A 24,314-nucleotide genomic window follows, 5' to 3' on the forward strand; every position below is an offset into this window, starting at 1 on the left:
AATTATTATATCTATTGATTTAATAATAATAGCCAGGGCTTCCCTGGTGGCACAGTGGCTGAGAGTCCGCCTGCCGATGCAGGGGACACGGGTTCGTGCTCCGGTCCAGGAAGATCCCACATGCCACGGAGTGGCTGGGCCCGTGAGCCATGGCCGCTGAGCCTGCGCGTCCAGAGCCTGTGCTCCGCAACGGGAGAGGCCACAACAGTGAGAGGCCCGCGTACCACAAATAATAATAATAATAATAATAGCCAAATCTGGAAACAACCCAATTTTTCATTAACAAGTGGACGGTTAAACAACCTATGGAACATGCATACCATGAAACACTGCCCACCGAGAGAAGGAATGAACTGTTCACACACACACACACACACGTACGTACACAAATACACACACACGTACACATACACACACAGCCCTGGGTTCTAGTGACAGTGCCACTAACGTGCTGTGTGACCCTAGGCAAGTCACTTGCAGTTTCTGGGTCTCGTTGAGGTCCCATGCAAACCTTCTCACTCCGGCCCATCTCACTGCCTCACTCTTGTCACCAGATGAAGGATGAGATGAAGATACATTTGATCCCTCTCTTGCCCCCAAGAAGGAATAAGCTCTCCACAGCCCCTGGCCCCTTGGCAGCCCTGACAGCTTCACCCTCTCCCAGCCAAGCACCCAGGGTTTTCCTCTAATCCGGCTCAGACAGGGCCCTGCTTGGCAGGACCACAGGCCAAGTATCAGCAGTAGCAGCACATGCCTCACCCCCCGCCAGCCCCAAGGCTCCAGCCACTCTGGAGTCCCATCTCACCTCTTCCTCCCATCCCGACTTTCCCTCTGCTCTCCTGACTTGTCCATACATCACCAGGAGTGCAATAACCTTTAAAAAAAAACCATTTTACTCTGAACTAACAGAGTCAGGCCTCATTGTTCCCAATATCACCAAGCAATTTCTGAGCTAGGGAAGTGTTGAATTGGAGCCGGAAGATGGGCAATTGGGCAAGGTCAGCTGACATGGTACCGAGCGGGGGTTGAGAGCTCAAGGGGGGTGAGAGGAAGGGCTCAGCTTGGAATGTGGGAAGACGGACGCTGGGGTCTCCGGAGGTGGAAGCAGAGGTGACTCCCTAACATTTGCCATCCCTACACTTCCAACCCCACTCACTGTGCCCAACTATGGGTTCACCTGGATTGTAACTTCTTCACCAACTGACAAAAATCTCCTTTAAATTGCACCCACCTGCTCTAATTGCTCAACTCTCCTTGCTGCAAGTTTTTACAGCAGAAATCCAGCCAAAGAGCGTTTGAACAACTCCAGATGCCAGAGAACATTGCCCAGTCCCCGCTTGCACAAGGACTACAAGTATCCTTCAAGGAAGGTCCCCCGGGTCCCTCCTCTAACCCAGCTCTCAGAGAATCACTTGACCCTCACCCCGGCCCTGGCTATCCTGACATTTGGTTCTTGCACAAATTTAGTGCCTCTCACATTCATTTAGCTCCTGGACCACATGGTACAAACACAACATTGGGCTCTGTACGTTAACAATCTAATGCTATTATAAACTACACTTATGAGCGGGGACCATATTTATTTATTTATCTTTATATCTTCAGTCCCAAATGTGGTTCCAGATACACAGCAGGACCTTAATAAATGTAAAATGAACAGAATACTCTAGTGGTTGTACAATTCTGGACACAGTGTTGACTGAATGACATCAATTACCTAAAGAGACATCCAGGGACTTCCCTGGCCGTCCAGCGGTTCAGACTCCGCACTTCCACTGCAGGGGGCGCAAGTTCAAACTAAGATCCCGAATGCTGTGTGGCACGGCCTAAATAAATAAATAAACAAACAAACAGATATCCAAAAACTCTTAAGGGAAAGAACTCCATTTCCCACAGTCCTAGAACAGTGCTTTCCAGCAGAAATCTCTGCAATGACGGGGGTGCTCTGTATCTGAGTTGCCCCAATGTCTAGCCACCAACTACCTGGGGGTATTGAGCACTTGAAATGTGGCTAGTGTGACTGAGGAATTGGATTTTACGCGTTAATTAATTCTAATTTAAATAGCCACAAACTGGACAGTGCAATCCTAGAAAAAGGTGATTCTGGAGATGGGCTCATAAATGAAATGAATGTAAAAGGTCCTATTAAGAGCTCGGTGCCACGGCATGGTGGGTAATAAAGAGCATGGTCTAGGGTTCAAATCCCCGTTTTCAAGTTACTAGCCAGTTATTCAACTCTCTGTGCTTCTGTTCCTAATCTGAATAACAAGAATAACATTTACCACATAGGATTCCTGTGAGGGTCCAATGAGTTAATACATTTAAACAGTGTCTTGAATATTATAATGAGTACTCCACATATATGAACTGTTGCTATTACTGGCATTAAAAATGTTTGTTGAAGATATATATATATATATATTTATAAACTAAACAACAATGACCTACTGTATAGCACAGGGAACTATACTCAATATGTCTTTTTTTTATTTTTTGCGATACGCGGGCCTCTCACCGTTGTGGCCCCTCCCGCTGCGGAGCACAGGCTCCGGACGCGCAGGCTCAGCGGCCATGGCTCACGGGCCCAGCCGCTCCGCGGCATGTGGGATCCTCCCGGACCGGGGCACGAACCCGTGTCCCCTGCAACGGCAGGCGGACTCTCAACCACTACGCCACCGGGGAAGCCCTATACTCAATATCTTATAATAATCTATAAAGGAAAAGAATATGAAGAAGAATATATATGTGTATAACTGAATCACTTTGCTGTACACCTAAAACTAACACAACATTGCAAATCAACTATACTTCAATTTTTAAAAAGTTTATTGAGTCTGAATGTGCATCTACCAAAGAATATTTGCTAATATTTATTGATCACCTACCAAGTGTCAAGCACTGTGCTAAGAACTTGACAGTCATCCTAAGAGTGAGGTATGATTGTCAACGCACTAAAGGTGAGAAACTGAGGCTAAGGGAGGTTGAGTGTCCAGATTCCAACTGACAATATGCCTGTTTCCACAATCTCTACTCAGTCTGTTTCCTCATCTACAGACTGAGTCTTAGACCAGTGTCTATATCACAACTTTGGCAGGTAAATAAATAAGAGTATGCACAGGGCCTGTGCTTAGTATAAAGCAATCGTTCCCATCTGGGGGCAATTTGCCCCCGTAGGGAACAGCTGGCAGTGTCTGGAGGTGTTTGGGGTTGTCACAACTGGGGGTGGGGCGTGGGTAGGTGTTGTTACTGGCGTCTAGTGGGTAGAGCCCAGGGTTGCTGCTAAACTTCGTACAAGCACAGGCAGCCTCTACAACAAAGGATTATCTGACCCAAAATGTCAGTAGTGCCAAAGTTGAGAAGCACTGGTCCAGAGCCTCACTGACAGTATTCAATACTGTGCTGGCAATGAGAGAAAGAAGGCAACTGAATCTACAAATTTTAAAAGGTGCACATTTTGTTCAGAGTCTGGAACAGCAGTGCTGTAGCACGGCAGTAGGTTCAGGGAAATGGTTTCATTCTTCAAATCACAGAGGGTTATCACTTGCCAGATGACAGAGCAATGCGCCTGACACTGCAGGGGCTTGTGCTTAGAAAACAGGATCCCCACTCTCTAGACAGTTATGATGAAATTGTACCAACACAAGGTTAGGAAATAGAGGAGGAGGAGTCAGGTGGCTGAGTCGTCCAAGACTACAAAGGGAGGGGGTGAAATCACTCCAGCCCACTCCCTCATTTCACACTTGAGGAGCACAGAGGGTAGAGAAAGGGCCCTGAGCCACAGAGACTATGGACAAAAAGCGTGGAGCTCCTGAAGAGGCCAATCACCCCCCGTACCCCAATTTTCTACGTACGAAGTAGGAATGATACATTCTGCTCCTCCATTTGACCACAAGTTGCCCAATCCCCAACCAGGTTAGCATGTCAACCAAACACCATCATCAACATCAGTACCATTTATTGATCACTTACTATGTGTCATGTATCGCACTGAGAGCAAAATCCCACTTAACCTCAGAACAACCCAATTTTACAAATGAAATAACTGAGTCCAGCCCCAGACTGCCAGACCCTAGAGCAACAGCTCTTAATCTCCATGCTATACATCCTCTCTCGGCATCAGACTGGAGTCTGAACAATGATGGGCCCATTTCACGCTCTGCCCCTCCACACAACACAACTGGACCACCAGCCCTTGCCATGCCCTGACCCACTGCAGAAACTGTAAGGGTCTCCCAGGTCCCAGCACAGCACCTGGCATCCAGGATTGAGATGGGAGGTTGGCTCCTTGGGCTCCATGGACAAAAGTCAAAGTCACAGCTTCTCCCCACTGTGCACAGGACCCATGCCTGACACTCATAACCCAATTAGGGCCAGGGAGATAACAGGTAATGAAACAATAACAGTGCATGGCAGCATAGGTGCTGAAATTAATGAAACTCTGTGGGAGTTTGGAGCTCTCACCTTAAGTGCTTAGAGATCAGGAGGCAGGAAGAGAGAACAGAGAGGGCTTCATCAAATCCACGCACTTGCCCTGGAACTTAAAGGAAGGGGAGGAGCTCTCCTGACAAACTCAGGGTGAGAAGTGAGGAAAAAGGCATTCCCAGCAGAGGGACTTGGGTGAACAAAGGCAGAGGTGGGCAAGGCAGCTGAAGTGGGCAAAACAGGATTCCAGTTTGGTAGGAACAAGATAGGACCTTCTTGTGATATAGACAGATGAAGAGGGGCTAGGCAGTGGGCATCCAAAAGCATCCTCTAGACTGGGGCAGCTTAGTGTTAGCGGTGTTTCAAAAGGGATTTGCAAGTGAATTATTCACGGTGGTAACAAACAAGCACTCATTTAGCTTATATCCCACATTATACAAACACAGCATTGAGTTGTGCAAGTTAAGGCCCTAATGCCACTCTAAATTACATTCATCAGTGTCTTAATTAAGGTCTATATTTAGTTCTTAATTAAAGGGGAGAGAAAAATCCACGATGTTGCATAGCAGAGATCTGAAATGGAGATAAATCATCTTTCTGCCAGTGTACTGGACACATGCCCACCCACTCTCAAGACTCAGCCCCCTACTGTGGTTGTAATCCTTTAATCCTTCCTTCTTTCCTTCCTTCCTTCCACCTTGCCTTCCTTTCTCTTTCATTCCTTTATGAAGTTTTATTTATTTATTCTACATCAAATTATTGAGCACCTACTACGTGTCAGGCACTGAGCTTTGATTATGGGGCACAGTAGGGAATAAACTAGAGATGGTCCCTGCCCTCAAGGGCTTGCACTCCAGAGAATGCCAATGGATACATACATGTCTCAGCTTTGAAACCTCCCTGGGTCTCCATTGCTCTCCAGGCCCTTCCAGCCAGGAGAATCCTGGTGTCCGGACACCCTAGGTGATGCCACAGCTGATGCCTTCATCTTATCAGCCAGAGAGAACCTTGAAGAGTGGCCATGTGGGTCCTCCAGTCCCCTGCCCTCACCATGCTGGCCAAGCTCCCATGTAGACCAGTGGCAGGGCAGACCCTCAGTACCGAATTCTACTCTGCCGTCCCCTCTAGCAAAGGATAACGACTGGTCAGAAGGATGAGGAAGGGGTCGTGAGCTTCCCTTTGACCCTAAGATTCTAGGATTCCCCAACACCAAGTGGGGCACTGGGTCCTGGGAGTGGCTTCACTGAACAGGGTTTATGAAGGAAGATCCCAGAACACAGGATGTTACAGCCACAAAAACCTGTGCAGCTTGGCAATCTGAGTTCCTGGGAGGTCAAGTGACTTGTTCAAGAAAACAGTTAACAAAGGGCAAGAGCTAGAATCCACATCTGCTTTGTGCCAAGGACTGTATCCAAGGGGACACAAGCATGGGTAAGCCAGGGTTCCTGCCCTCAGCACATCTGCTGAGGGAGGGGGGAGCCAGTCCAAATTGGGAGGGGGAAGCTTGACGTTGGCAAGGCAACCATGTGGATTATCAATAAAGTCTGCCCATCTTCATTCCCTGGAAAATGTTTTTCTCCAGGGCTGACTGGGCCCTCCCAGTACACAGTACAAGCCTGCTGGGAATTGGGGTGGGGGGGCGATAATCCAGATCGTGACAGCACAATGGCAGGATGCCAGGACAGAGGCTCCCCTCACTTGCTGAACCCCCTAGAAGCATGAGGACTGCCTTCGGCCAGGGCGAGAGGCTTTGGGCTGTGCTAAAGATGTCAGAGTTGGTTACAAAAAGAAATGGGACAGAAGGGCATCCCAGTCGGGAAAATGGATTGCACAAAGGTACAGAATCAAGGAAGCAGAGCAAGTTAAGAAAACCTCAGCGATTTTTGTGTGGTGGGAGGGGATGGGGCAGGTGAGGCGGAAAAGATTGGCTGGAGCCACAATCCCACTACGGGGCATGTACCCTGAGAAAACCATCATTCAAAAAGAGTCATGTACCATAATGTTCACTGCAGCTCTATCTACAATAGCCAGGACATGGAAGCAACCTAAGTGTCCATCGACAGATGAATGGATAAAGAAGATGTGGCACATATATACAATGGAATATTACTCAGCCATAAAAAGGAACGAAATTGAGTTATTTGTAGTGAGGTGGATGGACCTAGAGTCTGTCATACAGAGTGAAGTAAGTCAGAAAGAGAAACCAGATGCTAACACACATATATGGAATCTAAAAAAAAAAATTGTTCTGAAGAACCTAGGGGCAGGACAGGAATAAAGACGCAGTTGTAGAGAATGGACTTGAGGACACGGGGAGGGGGAAGGGTAAGCTGGGACGAAGTAAGAGAGTGGCATGGACATATATACACTACCAAACGTAAAATAGATAGCTAGTGGGAAGCAGCCGCATAACACAGGGAGATCAGCTCGGTGCTTTGTGACCACCTAGAGGGGTGGGATAGGGAGGGTGGGAGGGAGACGCAAGAGGGAGGAGATATGGGGATATATGTATATGTATAGCTGACACACTTTGTTATACAGCAGAGACTAACACACCACTGTAAGGCAACTATACTCCAATAAATGTTTTTAAAAAAAGAAAATCGGCTGGAGCCGGCCTGGGGAAGGCCTTGAACGCCGGCATTTCACTCCTCAGCTCAGCCTCTGGGCAACCTCGGAAGGACGTACACCGCTCACTCTCAGAGCAGAGCTACCAGGAGGAGAAGGGTGGTCCTCGCCGGTGTCCGGCCCCATGCGGGCGAGCCCCGCAGCGCCCGAGCAGAAACTCCACCGGCAAGCACACCGCTTCACAGCACAGCCTCGGGGTGGGCAGGGGTGGCGCGTTACGTTAGAGCTAGCGACTTGCTACCGGGGAAGCGGCGCTAAAACCCAGGGACCCGGTGGGTGCAGCGGGTCCGGGGAGCGGCGGGGGCGGGAGCCGAACCAGCCCGTAAAGGGAACTTGGCACAATCGGCGCATCAAAGCGGTGCAGCTGCGGCTCGCTGAGCCCGCGCAGCTTTCTTCTCTCCACTCTCTTCTCCCCGATTAATCAGCGGCTACAGCGCGGCGCTTTGATCCCCGAAATCAAACCCTCCGTCTGATGGGTGACTTGATGTTATGCTAATCCGAGCTGATTGAGCTGAGATAATTACACTTCATCCAGGTTTCCTGGGAGTTCCGAATAAATATTGATGCACATCTGTCCCCGGCTCAGGTGTAGCGGGGAGCTTTGCGATGGCAACAGTTTCGGCCGGCCCGGGAGCGCGCGCACTGCCGCCAGCCGCCCGCCTTCGCCAGCCTCCGCCCGCCTTCGCCGCTGCGCCGGGATGCTGCGAGCCGGGCGGGATTCCCAGAGCCTCGCTTAGCCGGGCCCGCGAGACCACCGGGGAGGGGACGAAGACCTGGCGCTTTGCGGTTCGGGGGCCCGGTTTGAGTTTCAGCGTCCCCGTATGGGCTGTGTGGTCTTGGACGTGTCTCTTAACCTCTCTGAGCCCAAGAGCCTACCCATTTCTTTAGATTGCCGCGGAGATTAAATGAGATGCGTGAGAAGGGGCTGACCTGTGCGGAGTCACACTTGGCCTTGCTGCGAAGCCCTCCCTACCGAGAGCCCGGAGGCGCTGGGAGAAGGCACCCCAGCCGGGGTATCCTCCCCGCCAACACTCGTGCGCCGGGGTTGCGCGCTCCAGACGGTATAGAAATGAATAATAAAGCAAGCATTTCGGTGGCGCCGCTTCTCCCCGCGGGCTAATTAGATCGTGTTTGTAAAGCACTTCGAAGACAAAACGCGCCCCAAGTGTTAATTATCGTTAGCCCCGTCCCAACACGCTTCCTGAGCAGCGCGGGAAGCCGGGAGAGGCCCCTTGCCAGCCTGCGCTGCAGCTGCCGGGCAGGTATAGAGACCCCAAGCGCGGGGACCGCCGCAGGTCCGCTACCCCCCACCCTTCCGAGCTCTAATCCCTTTCCCAGGCCCTCCGGAGATCCGGACGCAAGAATAAAGACGGGGGGAGGAAAAGGAGCGGGTTAGAAGACACAACAATCTGCAGATGTATCCATCCCGCTCCGGGGAAGAGCTACGGGGTGTCCAGGAAGGCCTCACTGAGGAAGCGCCACACATTTTGGAGGTGTAGGAGCTGGCCGAGAGGACGGGGGGAGTACCTCCTGGTACTGACCCTGGACGACCCTAACCAACGTGTCTTCCGAAATCTTGCACGATTTGCCCCCAGAACCACGCGCCCCATTGACCAGAGACCCTGTTCTCCAGTCCCTGCCTCCTGTAAGGCCTGGACCAGCGCTGAAGGACCATGGGGGCACAAACCCCAGCTCAAGCGGGTTCTGGGTGTACCAGGCAGTAATCCTAGCAGAACTTGGCCCTGCACCCAGAGTTAGACTCACTTGGAAGTGGTAAAGCCGAGACAATATTATCTAGTCCCTTTTCCCACCTTTATTGGGATGATGATTATAAGACCCAGATCAGTGAAGGGTCTCCATGCACAGAGCCAGGTGGAAGCAGAGCTGAGCCCCAGTCTCCAGACTTCTCCTCCAGTGCTCTGCAGACTCACCTTACTGTTCCCTTGGAACAACCACAGCAACACTTAGAAAAATAATAATGAATAATGTGCAGAGTTCATTACCTTTTACAGAGGGCTGCCACATGCACCATCTCAATAGGTCCTAACGAGCTACCGAAGCCCAGAGGTGTTAGGGGATTTGCCCTGGGTCACACCCTGGTTAGTGACAATGCTGGGGCAGGAGCCCTGGGTACCATCTACAGATCCTGTGCAGTACCTTCCAGCTCACCTTCTTAGAGCGCCTGGAATCGTATTTCTTTAAATGCATGCAATTCTTGCCTATACTGTAGCTCACGCTGCCTTCCTAAAATTAAGCATTTTTCTGTCAACAAGCATCTTTGCCCAGAGACGTTTCCTATTATCTTCAGAAGCTGGTGGATGCGGCTGAGCCCCTAGACCTCTTCCTCAGAAGCATGAAAAGACAAGTCTCTTGAACAAGGGGTGTGGGGCGGGGTTGGATGGAGGGTACCCCACCCTCTGAGAAAGAGAAGACTCTAAACTCCTCGGAACAGGGATTGGACCGCACTATCCCTTTCTTCTCCATCATTCCTAACACGGTGTTTAGGGATGTTGGTTGAATGCCCAGCAGGTGTGAAACTGAGAAGCAAACGGCCTGGGGCCTGGGAGAAGGAAGGAGGGGCAAGGCGACCAAGTTCAGCCCTTTCCGGACACCAGTCATCGCCAGCTTTCACGTGCATGTAGGGAGTCACCTGGGAGCCCCTTAAAGGGCAGATTCCCAGATCCAGCCAGAGATTCCAATGTAGAAGTCTAAGTTAGAGACCCTGGAATTTTCTTTAAACACTCACTGCACAGCCCCTCCCCTAGGCATTCCTCCAACCCCTCTCTGAGAAGCCCTGCCTACCAGGAACTGAGCATTGCGCAGACCCCCTGCGGTCAGCCTGGGGAGTGCAGGGGAAGGGAGAACGCTCATTCAAACAGAAGACAGGTGATGCCCAGGGAAGCAGGGCATTGGGCCTGGTTGTGGGGGGGTAGGATAGCTTCGGCCCCCTCTATGGGAGTGGCTTGGGTTTCAGAAGCAGCAGTGAAGAGGGGCCAGGGAGAGGTTAGGGACAGCCTGGGGGCAGAGCTAATACAGGCTTCCTCTGAGGACTTCTGCAGAGAGGAACAGCATTTAGTCCACTGGACCCCCAAGCCCTGCTACTTGTCACTAGGTCAGTGGGCGAGTAGGTGTGCTGCTGGTCAAGAGCTTTGGGGGGAAGGACAGGGCTGACTTATCCATTAGTCACAGGGCACACAGGGCACATCATACTTTTAGTGGCCCGAGGAAATGTTTGAATTTCTTTTAAAATCAGAAGAAAACAAATGAACTTTCAGACAGGATAAAGTGTTTTAACATGTAATATCAATTTTTTCATCTTTATACCAATACAGTTGTAAAACAGAATTTTTTATTTTTTTTTATTTTTAATGGAGGAAGGGACCCATGAAAGCAAGAGTGCCAGGGGTCACAGAAGTCAGAATGCAGCCTGGGCAGGAGGTTGAGGGATATGAGGAGGGAGGAAGGTGAGTGGCCTGGAGCCTAGGATGCTTCCCACAGGGAGATACAACTTCTGTGGCAGCCAGAGCCTGCAGTCGGCCTGGCCCCTCCCTGGCAGCGCCCAGGGCTCTGTGGGAAGAGGCAGCCTCTGAATCTGCCCTAGAGTTACCAAAGTGATTATAATTGACACTGGGGCAATGCTCCCTAAAGAGACAGAGTCCCACAGGCTGGGCCCTGCCGGGGATTAGCTGGCTGGGCTCAAAATGGGAACAGGGAAGAGGACCCACCTCCTGTGCCTTCGGATAGAAATAAATTAACGTAAATGAGATCCAGGTGAGTGCATTTATTTTATAGCTAATATTTGGGCACTTTTTGATCCTGAGCTGGGATCTTCATTCTCGTCCAGAAGTGATGAGGAAGAGGAGAAGAAACAAATAGAGAAGGACCACTCTGGCCAAGGGTCCCTCTCCTCCTCTTGCCTTACCTCCCCACCATCCTAATACCCTGCAAGGTCCCAGACTTTGTGTGTGGTGAGCAAGCAGCCCTACCTGTAGTCAGAGGCCACGTTCCCTAATCCAGAAATTAAAGCGCCCGGAGAAAACAGGCTAATCAAGTTATACATTCCTGAGAACCATTTATAAGCCAGGTACATTCTTTAATCTTAATTAGAAATCTGAGCGGCTCTCACCGTCTCTGTAATCAACATTGAAACAGCGCTGACCCCCATGGCGCTAACCTTGAGAGCCCCACACACAGGTAAGTTAGGAGAGCTGGAGGCTGCTCTGCCTCCTCACTGGAGAAGGGGTGTTCGTGGGGCTGTGGGCAAGGTTGAATCCCTCAGCTGCCCCTGCAACACCCCAAGTCCTCCCCCCACCAAGGACACACGTACAGAGTCTCAGTCCAGTTCACACTCACTCACCGCCACCCTGAACCAGGACCAGGTTTAGGACCTTGAATCTCTCACCTATCAATTATAATACCTTTCTAGCTGGCCTATTCTCTGTGCTGCAAGCCTATGACCTTTCTACAAAGCACACCTAACCATAGGCTTGCCTTTAAAACTGCTCCAGGTTTCTTGGAGCCTTCAAGACACGACGCAACACCCCTTTCTCCCCAGCACAGTGCCTTACTTAGGCTTTGTGGTCTAGCCCCTGCCTACCTCTCTATCCCACTCCCCCATGACACTGAAGGGGTTCAGGGCATGCCACCCCAAAACATGCTACTCTGGCATAAGGATTATTTTGAGCTGAAGGCAATTCTTAAAAAGCAGACACAAGGCGAACTCTCTGGCCTCCTCTTCTCTACCAGGAAGAACAGGATGATTCTTAATCACTGCAAACAACTCTAGACTCTTATCAGCCCGGACATGGCACTAGAGGAATCAACATAAAGAATCTTGCTAAAACAACTTTTATCTTCTTTTAGTTTCCTCCACATGTTTACCTTTCCACGTTTTACCACCTTTAAAGGCCTAAACCCTTGTTTCTTTTCTTATCACGTCTCTACAAATTTATTCTTCCTTGTCAGGATGCTATATAAGCCTCAGTTCTGGCCTTTCTCACCTTCTGAGAGGGCCCACACTCTGTCTGTGGAGTGTGTTTCTCTCTAAATAAATCCACTTCCTTTTTTTTTTTTTTTTTTTTTTGCGGTATGTGGGCCTCTCACTGCTGTGGCCTCTCCCATGGCAGAGCACAGGCTCCGGACGCGCAGGCTCAGCGGCCATGGCTCACGGGCCCAGCCACTTCGTGGCATGTGGGATCTTCCCGGACCGGGGCACGAACCCGTGTCCCCTGCATTGGCAGGCGGACTCTCAACCACTGCACCACCAGGGAAGCCCTAAATCCACTTCTTACCTATCGCTCTGTCTCTCACTGAATTCTTTCTGCAATGAGACATCAAGAACCTGAGCTTCAGTAAGTCCTGAAACCAGATACTGAACCCCACCAGGTGGGAGAAGTTAACTGTGTGCTGCCCACAAGCAGGTGGACCCCAGAATGGTTGGAACCAGAAGGCAGACGATGCCGACTCCCGCTTACCTCCCCACCAACCAATCAGAAGAATGTCCACCAGCTGATCACGCCCTCCTCTTTGAACCATTACTGTAAAACTCCTCACTACCCCTTCCAGGTTGGGACACAGTTTTGAGGGCATGAGGCTGCTGTGGCCCCCTTTGCCTGGCAAAGCAATAAAGCTATTCTTTTCTACTTCACCCAAAAAAGAAAAAAAAAAAAGCCCCAGTTCTGACCACCTCTTAGAGTTACTCACCACTGAGTTCTTCCACATGTCTATGCATGACCTAATAAACTCTGTTTTTTTCTCCTTAATCTGTTTTCTGTCAGTCTAATTTTCAGGGCCCCAGGCAATGAACCCAAGATGGGCAGAGGAAAAGAGAGTTTTCTTTCCCTGCAGTACTGAACTACTATCATCCCCTGTGTATACCAGGCACGTTCATTTTCTGAGCTTTTGCACACATTGGGCATCCTGCCCAGGATGTTTTCCTCTGGCTTTAACGACCTAGTCAGCTCCTACTTAGCCTTTAAAACCTTGCAAAGAAAACATATGTCCACACAAAGGCTGGCACAGGAAGGGTCACAGCGGCGTGATTCATAATAGCCCCAAACGGGAAACAATCCCAATGTCCATCACCAGACAATGTATAAACAAACGGTGGTATATCCATCCAATGGAATACAACTCAGCAATCAGAAGAAACAAACTACTGTCACATGGAACACCAAGAGTGAACGTCAACAATATTATGCTAAGTGAAGGAAGCCAGACACAGAAGACTATGTATCGTATGATTCTATTTACCTGAAATTTCCAGAAAAGGCAAACCCACGGAGGCAGAAAGCAGACTGGTTGTTGCCTTGTCCCGAGGGAAGGAGCAGTAATTGACAGCACACAGGCACGCAGGGACTCTGGGGCTGGTGGAAGTGTTCTATAAGGGGCTTGTGGTGATAGTTGCACAACTGCTCAACCTTCAAAAATCATTGAAATTCCACACTTACAATGGGTGAGCTTTATGGTATAAATAAAATTAACAGCAAAGCTGTTAATCAGTAAAGCTAATTGATGGATGGATGTAGAGATGAATGGATGAATTTGTAATGAAACAAGTGTAATACATGGTGAGAGTAGAATCTAGGTGGTGGGTGGAGTGTTCACTGAATCTTCTTTCAGCTTCTCTGTATGCTTAACATTTTCCACGATACAAAGTTGGGGGAGAGCAGTCCTTGCTAAGGTCTCACTTTTCTGAAGTGTTTCTCCTTTGTCTCCCTTCGCTCCACACACCCACCCTGGAAAGGACTCATCACTCACCCTCGTTACTAACCTTGTTTCCCTTATGAGGCTCTGTCCTTGAGAAGCTGATCTTTGTTCTGCCCAGGGTCACTTGAGGAATCCTGTTACTTTTGCAAAGATGAAGTCTGAAGGAGTTCATCGTTTGAAGGATCAGAATATAACAAAACCTGTATTGGGGGGGGTTGTTTTGTTTTAGTGGTTTAGCAAAATTTGCCTTACCGTTTGATTGCTGGGGCAGACGCTCAATTTATGGAAGAAAGCAGTGCCTCTTGGAAGGAAAGAGATAGATGAACTGCCTAATGTCTGCTCCCCAAGACTCAGGAATCAGGGAGATCTGTGGCGGGACTAATGGCCTGTAAAATCCAGTCCCGTAAACTAGAATTATTTTAGGATTACCATAAGCAGGTGTCCAGGTGAGTAACCTAGGCCCAAGTTAAGGACACAGAAGTGCCTGGGAGAGGGCTGGTTTGGGGAAACCGTGTGGGTGGTGCAAAACTTCCTCCAGACCCAGAGATCCTCAGGCAGTTTCTCCTTCTGGTGTTGATAACAATGGCTGAGGATGTGAGTTTGATCCATGAGTGCTGAAGATTTGAAGACCAAGTTTGGGGCCCCACTGCGGTCTGGCAGGGGCCTTAGGATCAAAGGACAAGAGCCTGTGGGCTGTGCAATCCTATCTGGACTGAGCAATCCTATATGGACTGAGTATACCACCAGGATTACTGGACAATTCAAGGGGTTTGGGGGGGACATCAAGAGAGAGGTCTCAGACTAACTGCCAATCAGGAAGGTGTACTCTCGGGCAACCAGATTTTAAAATGTGCCCCAGGTTTATGCAGTGGTTCACACCAGCTGCAACTGTACAGACCCTATGCCTATGTTTCCTCATGTCTCTGTCTGACTGGAGAGTAAGGCCTGTGAAGGCAGGGACTGCATGTCATTTGTCTCTACAGCCTCAACATAGGTCCTGGCACATGTAGGTGCCAGTCTGGAAGCCAGGAGTCCCAATCCATGGGCCCTATTCTGATACCTGCACACTGTGTGGCAACAGGCAAACCCCCAGAGCCTGGATTTTCTCTGTCCTGTGTCACCCATGCCAAGAAGGGAGTAGGGACAGCGTGCTTGTGAAGGACCTGCAACTTTTGGAAGAGGGAGGGAATTGATAATAGAGCAGACTCTAAGGCAGAACACCCTAAGGCAGGGGTCCCCAGCCCCCTGGCCACAGACCGGTACCGACCCTCGGCCTGTTAGGAACCGGGCCGCATGGCAGATGGTGAGCGGCAGGCGAGCGAGCGAAGCTTCATCTGCCGCTCCCCATCGTGCCCCATCGCTGGCATCACCGCCTGAACCATTGCCCCATTCCATCCACGGAAAAACTGTCTTCCACGAAACCGGTCCCTGATGCCAAAAAGGTTAGGGACCACTGCCCTAAGGAGTAAGTCCAAGTAAGGCACGCGTTCATGCATTCACTCATTCAATCCACATGGGGACTGGTATTCCAAGGCACAGTGCTAGGAACCAGGGACGGAGCTACGTATATGACAGTCTGCTTCTGAGACTCTCGCAGCCTGGAATATGATATGATCTCACAGGGGTGCAAAAGTACTATTGGAACTGTGTCAGTTAGCATGTTTTTGGCTGCAAGTCACAAAAATCCTCATTCAAGATGACTTAAATAAAAAAGAAAATGTATTCTCTTATGCAGCAGGAAGTCCAGCACTAAGGCAGGATCCAGAGTTGGCTTCCTCAAGGGCTCCGTGATGCGACGGGGAGGCCAGCTCCTTTCCGCCTCTCCTCCTTGCTTTCCCCGGTCTGGGTTTCATCTTTAGTCTGGTGACAAGATCAGCTGGGGCAGTTCAAGCCATCTCTTCTAGACTGAGTGCCATGCAGCACACAAAGAGGGTAGATTTTTCTCTTTTGTAGCTGTCTTCTAGAAGTAAGAAGACCTTTTCCAGAAGGTCCTTGGTCTATCTCTTTTTGTGTCTTACTGGCCCAAATGTGGGGTACCCTCTCAATTCCTGAACCAGTCACGGGCCAGGGGACTGGGTTTATTTTAGACCAGACTCACCTCTGAGGCTTGGGAGTCATGAGGAGTCAGCTTCCCCTAAAGCCACGGACTGTGTGGAAGAGTGGTGAGTACCCAACTGAAATCAGGGTCTGTCATAAATTTTAAAACTTAGAGATGAGTAAAGGGTAAACTACCAACAGTGTCCGTGATAGGATACCCAAGGAAGGCGTGGGTAAGCCAGGAAAGCTTCTAGAGGCGTTGACCTATGAGCTGCGTCTTTAACAATGGGCAGGAGTTATTGGTGAGTTGAGAGAAGGTTATCCCAGGCACTGGGCTCAGCATTTGCAAAAGCTTAACTAGATGCTCAAAGAACAAGGAGATGCCTGGCAAGGCTGGAGTGCTCGGGGACATGAGTGAGAGGGAAAATCCAAATCAGGTAGAAAAGATGGTCAGGGGTTGGGCTTCCCTGGTGGCACAGTGGTTGAGAGTCTGCCTGCCGATTCGTGCCCCGGTCCGGGAAGATCCCACAGGCCGCAGAGCGGCTGGGCCCGTGAGCCACGGCCGCTGAGCCTGCGCGTCCGGAGGAGCGGCCACAACATTGAGAGGCTCGCGTACCGCAAAAAAAAAGATGGTCAGGGGTAACACAGTGAAGGCCCTCACAGGCCGTGTGAGGAGCTTGAACTTCAGTCAGTGGGAACCAGAGGAGTCTGAAGGATAACTCTGAAGGCAATGTGAGAATGTCCCAGTATAACTGGGAGGGACCCGGACCACTTGAATTAGGAACATTGCTGCATCCCTCTCATGCTAACCCCGTCCCCCAACCAGGTTTTCTGAGCCTCCTCGGAGCTGTCCATGGTACCTTCTCTATAATTTGGGAATTAAAGGTGGGGCAGGCACTGACAGCAGGTGAGCAGCTGTAGTTACTGCCTCACGGTGGGTGTGTAGCAAGGACACGGGTGCATGGATAAAAGGGAATGAACACAATCCCCTCCCAGTAGCCCTGAATGAAGCCACCACTCATGGACATAGAGAAACAGGTCTGTTTCTCCAGTCCAGCTGCTCCCCAGTGAGACTCGTCCTCACACCCATCATGCAATCAGCTACCCAGGCAGCCAGTCAGCTTTGCTAAGGTAGCTGCTGTCCCTACCACTGCTGCCATGTGCCCTGCTGCCCACCTCCTGCTGGGAGAAAGGAGGCATCACACTCCCATGAGGGATTCCAGTGAGGAAACCCCAAGCTACTCACCCCACGCCATCCCCCCTCCCCCACCCTCCCACTCCTACATCATCCTACAGATGCCAAACGCTACCCCGCACTGCTTCTCCCTTGAGTTCCTGAGCTCTGCTCCTCTCTCCCCTTCCCCTCCCAGCTCCACGGCAGGGTCTGCCCCAGCCCCTCCTCTTCCTCACCACCTCTTTGCCCCCTCTAACTCCCATAGTCTGTCTCCCATCCCAACCAGGCTATAATAGGGCTGAGGCCACTAATCGCCTCCCAGTGACCACATCCAGCGAGCTGTTCTCAGTCCTCATCCTCCGTGACCTCTGAGTGGCATTTCTCACTCTGGACAACCCCCTTCTGCTTAAGCTCAGTTCCGGGTACGCAACCTTTAACTTGCCAGCCCTTGATTTCAGCAGTCCTGCACTGCTGCTTGCCGGGGGCTCCTCTCACGACTCCTCCGCGACCAAGCCCACGTGTGTGCTCCCACTGGCTCTACCTCCAGCCATGCTTTCTCACCTCACCCTTTCTCCCAGTGGCCTGTTTGTGTGTAAAGATGACTTATGTCTAAATCTCCAGGCCCCCTCACCTCCTGAGAAAGCCCCAGTCTCCCTTCTTTATTATTTATTTATTTTTAACATCTTTATTGGAGTATAATTGCTTTACAATGGTGTGTTAGTTTCTGCTGTATAACAAAGTGAATCAGCTATACATATACATATATCCCCATATCCCCTCCCTCTTGCATCTCCCTCCCACCCTCCCTATCCCACCCCTCTAGGTGGTCACAAAGCACAGAGCTGATCTCCCTGTGCTATGTGGCTGCTTCTCACTAGCTAGCTATTTTACATTTGGTAGTGTATATATGTCCGTGCCACTCTCTCACTTCATCCCAGCTTACCATTCCCCCTCCTCCTGTCCTCAAGTCCATTGTCTACATCTGCGTCTTTATTCCTGTTCTGCCCCTACGTTCTTCAGAACCTTTTTTTTTTTTTTTAGATTCCATATATATGCGTTAGCATACGGTATTTGTTTTTCTCTTTCTGACTTACTGCACTCTGTATGACAGACTCTAGGTCCATCTACCTCACTACAAATAACCAGTCTCCCTTCTTGAGGGTTCTTCTGGATCCTTCTCTCTGGTTATCCTTATAACAGCTCAAACCCCAATGTCTGGCGCCAAAGCCATTGTCTTTTCCCCACCCCACCCAGTTCCTCCTCTTCACTTCCCAGCTTCTCAGAAGGCCGCCACATCTCCCTAGCAGCCGAATCTGAAACCCTGGAGCTCTTCATGATGCCTTACTCTCCCCTGTTCTTCCCATCCTATCGGTAGCCAAGCTTTTAGAGTCTCACAACTCTGATATTTGTCATGTCTTGGCATAAACATTAGTGGTTACCCATATATCTGTCCAGTGAAGCTCAAACCCCCCAGCTTGGCCTCCAAGGCCCTCTGTGGTCTGCCCCGGCCTCTCCTTTCAGCTTTGTTTGCTAGCACTCTGGGTACCTCCCCACTTTGCTCCTGCTGCCTTCTCTTCCTGCAATGCTTTCTCTCCCCAACCTGATGAGTCCATCCTTTGCTGCCTGTCTCAAGTATCAGCTCCCTGTATAGGAGCAGAAAGAACCACCAGCTTTAGTGCTGAAAAGCCTGGGTTGGAGGCATAGCTTGGATCTACACCACAGTTGGGCTCTTAATGCTTTTGCTTGGAATTGAACTTTACCCTCTGAACCTCAAGTCTTTTCCCTTTGCCCCACTGAGGAAGAGAGGAATGCAGGCTCCTTGCAGACAGGACAGCCCTGACAGGAGAGAAGGGAGGGTGCCCAGGCCCCTCTTCCCATCTCATCAACTCATTTGGAGAGAGGGAGCGACTGAGAGCACAGAAGGAAGAGCAGAAGCAACTCTTACCACTGTCACTGAAAGAGCTGCAGTTCCCATATTGCAGGTCCCAGTTAAAATGCTGAGCGAGAGAGAAAGCGATTCCTCCCACACTGCCATATGCTCGTTTCAGGGCAGTGAGCCAGAGCTGCAAGACACGTCAGTCTGTATGGCTCTGTCCACGAACAGCTCCCTTGTGAGGGGCACATTCATCAGCTCTTTGTGTGTCATAAACAGCAGCTTCGTCTACATGCAAGGTTGGCCACCCTGTGCTATTTCTGTAAAGGTTCGAACTATGACTCAGATATTTTCCTCTCATTCTCTCTCATATTCCAGTTTCCAGAAGAAAGTGGGCTAGTACCTGTGATTGCAGAGCTGGCTGATTCTCAATATCCAGTCCTGTATCAGCAGCCAAGTCCTAAGGGTCTGGCCTCAGATGGTGGTGCAGGGCGAGAGCCAGAGCTTCTGCATCTCTGCCCTGACCTCTTCTCCCCTTCAAAAAAAAAAAAAAGAACTTCAATTAGGTGTCCTCTGAAGCTATTCTTTTTAAAAATTTCCAGCTGGGGTTTCCCTGGTGGTGCAGTGGTTGAGAGTCCACCTGCCGACGCCCCGGTCCGGGAGGATCCCACATGCCGCGGAGCGGCTGGGCCCGTGAGCCATGGCCGCTGAGTCTGCATGTCCGGAGCCTGTGCTCTGCAACAGGAGAGGCCACAACAGTGAGAGGCCCGCATACCACACACACACACACAAAAATTTCCAGCTAATAATTTCATGAAAGAATTTTTTAGGCCTTTTCTTTCTAGTGCTCTCACCTAAGTGAGAAGTTGGCTCTTCACCTGGCTCATCCAATTCTTTCTTCCCCAGTTGCAATTCCAGTCTCAGTGTGGGTGTCCATGTCCCTATGGCTTTCTAGTGATATTTCATGGCTCATGCTGACTCTATCTCCACCACTTCACCTCAAGTCCAGCATTTAGGAAACAGTAGCTCAGCCAAATGGCGTTCATCCGCAATGCAGCTACCCCAAAAGGTAGCTCCCCAGTTGTTATCATTAACTGTGCTCTTCCTGGAAGCACAGGAAGGTCAACCCATTATCAGAAATAAATCTTCTACACGGAAACAACCTAAACGTCCATCGACAGATGAATGGACAAAGAAGATGCGGTACAATATATACAATGGAATAGTACTCAGCCATAAAAAAGAATGAAATAATGCCATTTGCTGCAACGTGGATGCAACTAGAGATTATCAGACTAAATGAAGCAAGTCAGACAGAGAAAGACAAATACCATATGATACCACATATGTGGAATCTAAAATATGATACAAATGAACATATCTATGAAACAGAAACAGACTCACAGACATAGAGAACAGACTTGTGGTTGGCAAGAGAGAGGGGAATGGGGGAGGGATGGATTGGGAGCTCGGGATTAGCAGATGCAAACTATTATATATAGAATGGATAAACAACAAGGTCCTACCATATAGCAGAGGGAACTATATTCAATATCTGTGATAAGCCATAATGGAAAAGAATATGCAAAAGAATGTATATATATGTATAACTGAATCACTTTGCTGTACAGCAGAAATTAACACAACATGGTATATAACTATACGACAAAATAAATTTTTTTAAAGAAGAAAGAAATTTTCTCATCAGGCAATCAAGCACACAAGCTAGAGGAGAGTACAAAGTAGTTCTCTCCTTTGCTCCGTGCCAAGTCCCCCTTCACTGACATCTGGGGTTCTGTCCTTCTGCTCCCCTGCCCCTCTCAGGCTTCGGGCCTCTATTCTTCCCTCCCAGGGTCCAGCTGCCTCTTCCTCTGACCTCTGGCTGAGAAACTCAGGCAGTAGTTTCCATCCAGTTTTCCCCTTGATGGAAATCAAAAGGGGCTTCAGATTCTGCAAGTCTTGCATGTAGGATGAAGGAACCAGCCCCCCAGAAACAATACCCAAGAAGAGAAAGCTTCTCTAGCTCCACAGGTCTTAGCCTTCACTATGAATCAAAACTACTCGGGCAGCTTTTTCAGAACAAAAATGCCTGGGTGGTCTGGGGTGAGGTCCAGGCACTACCTTCAATCTCCAGGTAATTCTGAAGTGCAGCCAGGGTTGGGGACCACTGCACTGATACTGATCATCATTCATGGTGTAACTGAAATGCATGATTATTGCTAACAGAGTTTCTGTTGTTTTCGCTCTCTCTTACCAAAGCCCTCTTCTTCTGCTGGATATAGGCCAAGTGCCCAGTACAGAGACAGGTCTCCATCCCAGGAAAGAGGTCCAGATACATAATCAAACAGCCTTCCATTTCATGCAGCTGTGCTAACCTGGGGCTAGAGGACAAGAGTTGATGGGGTTGGTTCTTTCCAGCTCTCAATGACAGACAATAAGTAGTACAAGGCAGTGTGCAATGAGGATAGTAAAAAGGAGATCATTTTTGCCAGTACCTCCTCTTCTCCCCCCTATCAGAATCTGGTTGAAGACACCCACTGATCTGGGGGTTTCAGCCCAGCAGAAGGGCTGCCCCTCTGCTGAACTGGAAGATGGAAGAGGGAAAGGGAGGTAGTTTGGGGCCAGAATAAAAGACTGAGGGAGCAGGCTAGACTCTCACTCCTCAGAACTCTTCCAGGTCCCCAGAGGAACTCTGGATTTCCCCCTTCATCCCAGGAGCTCAGGGTCCTCTGAAACATGGTATTCACAGCAGCAGCCCTGCCAGGGACCCCTGTGTCCTGGGAGATAAGATTGAATGCAAGGCTGGCTTCCTCAGGACCAGCTCAGGCATCATCCTCAATCCTCCTCACTCAATTCCTTGGTCCTCAGCAGCAGCATCTGGCCCTGGGCTCCTGCAAATACAGTTTCTTCTCAGTTATTTGCTGATGGGCTCTGCTGCCTGGGCTGCAGCAAGAAGAGATCAGTGTGATGCAGAAGGGACCACAGTGTGTGAGATGTGTGTCTCTATCTAGGGACCAAGGTTAAATACAGATGCTCGGGTTGTGTTCCTTGCTGTACTGACGTTCTCGGTGCTGTGCTGCTTTTCTCTATAGTGCCTTTTATTCTACTTCCCCAGCTGCCTCTCCACTTGTGGAGAGGCAGGTGTGATCAGCTCCATTCTACAGATCAGGAAATGGAGACTCCAGGAAGCGAGTCCCTTCTCCCAGTTAATGGCAGGGCTAGGATGACAGTCTGGGCCTCCTTACTCCCATCCCCATACCCTCCTTCATCTTTTCCCAGGAATACTCTACTGGGGGAAAAGCTGTGGACACCAACACCCAGTCCAGGAGGATGCTTTTCCAGGGGCATCTCTCCCCAGCCCCCCAATTCTGACTCAAGGATCTGCCTGACAAAAAATCTTCCCCCAAAAACCTGGTCAAGAGACACAAGTCTTGGTCTCTTTGCAAGACTGCAGTCAGTGGCAGACTCTGTCCTTTTCCTTCCCCCCCGGTGGGAGCAGTCACTGTGGCTTCTACAAACATCTAGTCAGTCTTAAGGAAACTGCTCAAATGTCACCTCCTCTGGGAAGTCCTCCATGCCTTTTAGCACCTTCCTCTCTGCTCCCTCGGCCCTGGATTCACGCTTCTCAACATTTTATGATTTTTTTTCTTCGGTTATTTGTTTACAGATTGACCTCCTCTACCAGACCATGAGCTCATCAGATAGGATACTGCCTTAGTCATCCTGATGTCCACTGCAAAAGAGGCCAGAAATTATTCTCAAACAGGCTCAGCCTGGGGTTCCTGGCAGCCCTCCTAGAACCCTCGCCCTGGATCTGCTTTGCCATATCCCTGGAAAGCTCAGGATCTGGAAGGTTCCAGTGGGGAGGATGATCGAGTCTCCAGCTCTACCCTGAAGCCTTCTCCATCATTAACTATCCCATCCAAAGCCAGAAATCCCCAAGTTCAACCTGTTGGATCTCAGGGTTAAAAGACAATGTGGTAAAGGGAGATGCCACCCCCCAGGGCCAGCCAGAGGGCCATCTCCCATCACAGATGAGGCAGCTGGTCAATTCAAGATGAAATTAGGGTAGAGGACCCTGATGGGCAGTGTTACGGTGATGGGGTACCATGCAGTGCATGGTCAGAGGTCCACAAAGACTCAACTTTTGACCACATGTCTACCCAGAGGTATCAAGGACTGAGCTCCCCCCGCCACTACCCGCCCCCCATAAGCTCAAGAGCAGGCTCTGTTTCTAGATGAAGATAGGGACTTAGCTATTGGCAGAGTGGCCCATGTATAAAAGATGCTAGATTCATGCATGTTGAATAGATGAATGAAGAATGAATGAAACCCCACCCTCACCCGAGAGCCAGGCTGAGCGCCTCTGCAGGGAAAGGAGATCCAACCCTCGGACTGTGCAGAGGATGCCCCCGCCAGGGCTGAGAACAAGAGTGCCTAGCGGCTTATCAGGAAATCAATAAGGAGGCGGGCCCTGCCTGGGCAGTTGACACGCTGTAAACAGGCCTTGTGCAAACACAATCATCTCCTCGGTTATTAATGGGCTTGCTCGCTGCCTCTTCATTTGTGCTCAAATATCAACAGAAAACCGTTTACTTACCATGGGGCTCCTGCTTACGCCGAGCAAATTTGGACAGGGCTAGTCAAACAGGGAGCTTGTTGTTTGGGCTAATGACAGAGCCCAGTGTAAAGTTTAGCGGTGGCAGAAGCAGGCAGAGAGGGCAGTGGCCTGCGCCTGCCCCCAGGGATGGCCTACAGGAGCTGGGCCGGGGAGAGAAGTGGGCCGGGGAGAAGCGGCCGTGAGCCACACAGCCATGGTCTCACACGTGAACCCTGCTGAGCCCCTCACACCTTGCGGTCAGCTGTGATCTCCTTGGATCTTCACATTGATGCTGGGAACCAGGCCTGGCAGGAATTGCAATTGGAGGAGTGGCAGAGGACACGGGCTTTACAGAGAGACAGCACAGCACAAATCCCAGCACTGGCTAATGGCATGACTAACGCGCAGCTAGGTGCGAATTCTTGGTCCTAGGCCTCAGTTTCTTCATCTGTAAAATGGGAAATGTGACAGTGCTTACCTCACAGAGTTGCCATGAAGATTAAGTGAGACAGAGCACAGCACAGTGCTCAATCCCCAGAATCCCCTTTTGCAGATGAGAAGACTGAGGCTTGAATGAATTTGAGACTCGCCCAAGGTTGTGTGCTTAGAAGTGGCAGAGCCAGCCTAGAGGCCACGGCTTCCGCATTCAGCATTCCGAATGCTGACCCTGGGCACGTTCCCCAGGCTCTCTGCTGTCAACGTGTACCCCAAGAGCCCAGCCCCAAGACCGCATCCCACCTCGGGTGGCCAGAGCTGCCCTGAGCGCTCAGCGTGGACCAGCCCAAGCTGACCTACCCCGAGAGCCCCGGCCCCTGCTCTCGCCCCCACTCTCTGTATCTCTGGTAGAACATTAACTGAGAATGGGGATCTCT

At 50.2% G+C, this 24,314-nt stretch overlaps 1 protein-coding gene across 1 annotated transcript in view; it reads right to left on the reverse strand.

Annotated features, from left to right (window-relative positions):
• Positions 1 to 13,822: 13,822 nt before the first annotated feature.
• The window catches only part of BUD13 (BUD13 homolog), a 173,174-nt gene continuing 162,682 nt past the window's right edge, over positions 13,823 to 24,314 (reverse strand). The window contains exons 13-14 of the mRNA XM_060304087.2: positions 19,246 to 19,377; positions 13,823 to 13,958 (exon numbers count right to left, since the gene is read on the reverse strand). The gene's annotated coding sequence lies outside the window, so the exon portion shown is untranslated. The remainder of the gene's footprint in view (positions 13,959 to 19,245; positions 19,378 to 24,314) is intronic.

The sequence above is a fragment of the Globicephala melas genome, chromosome 8 (assembly GCF_963455315.2).
Source record: "Globicephala melas chromosome 8, mGloMel1.2, whole genome shotgun sequence".
Taxonomy (NCBI): domain Eukaryota; kingdom Metazoa; phylum Chordata; class Mammalia; order Artiodactyla; family Delphinidae; genus Globicephala; species Globicephala melas.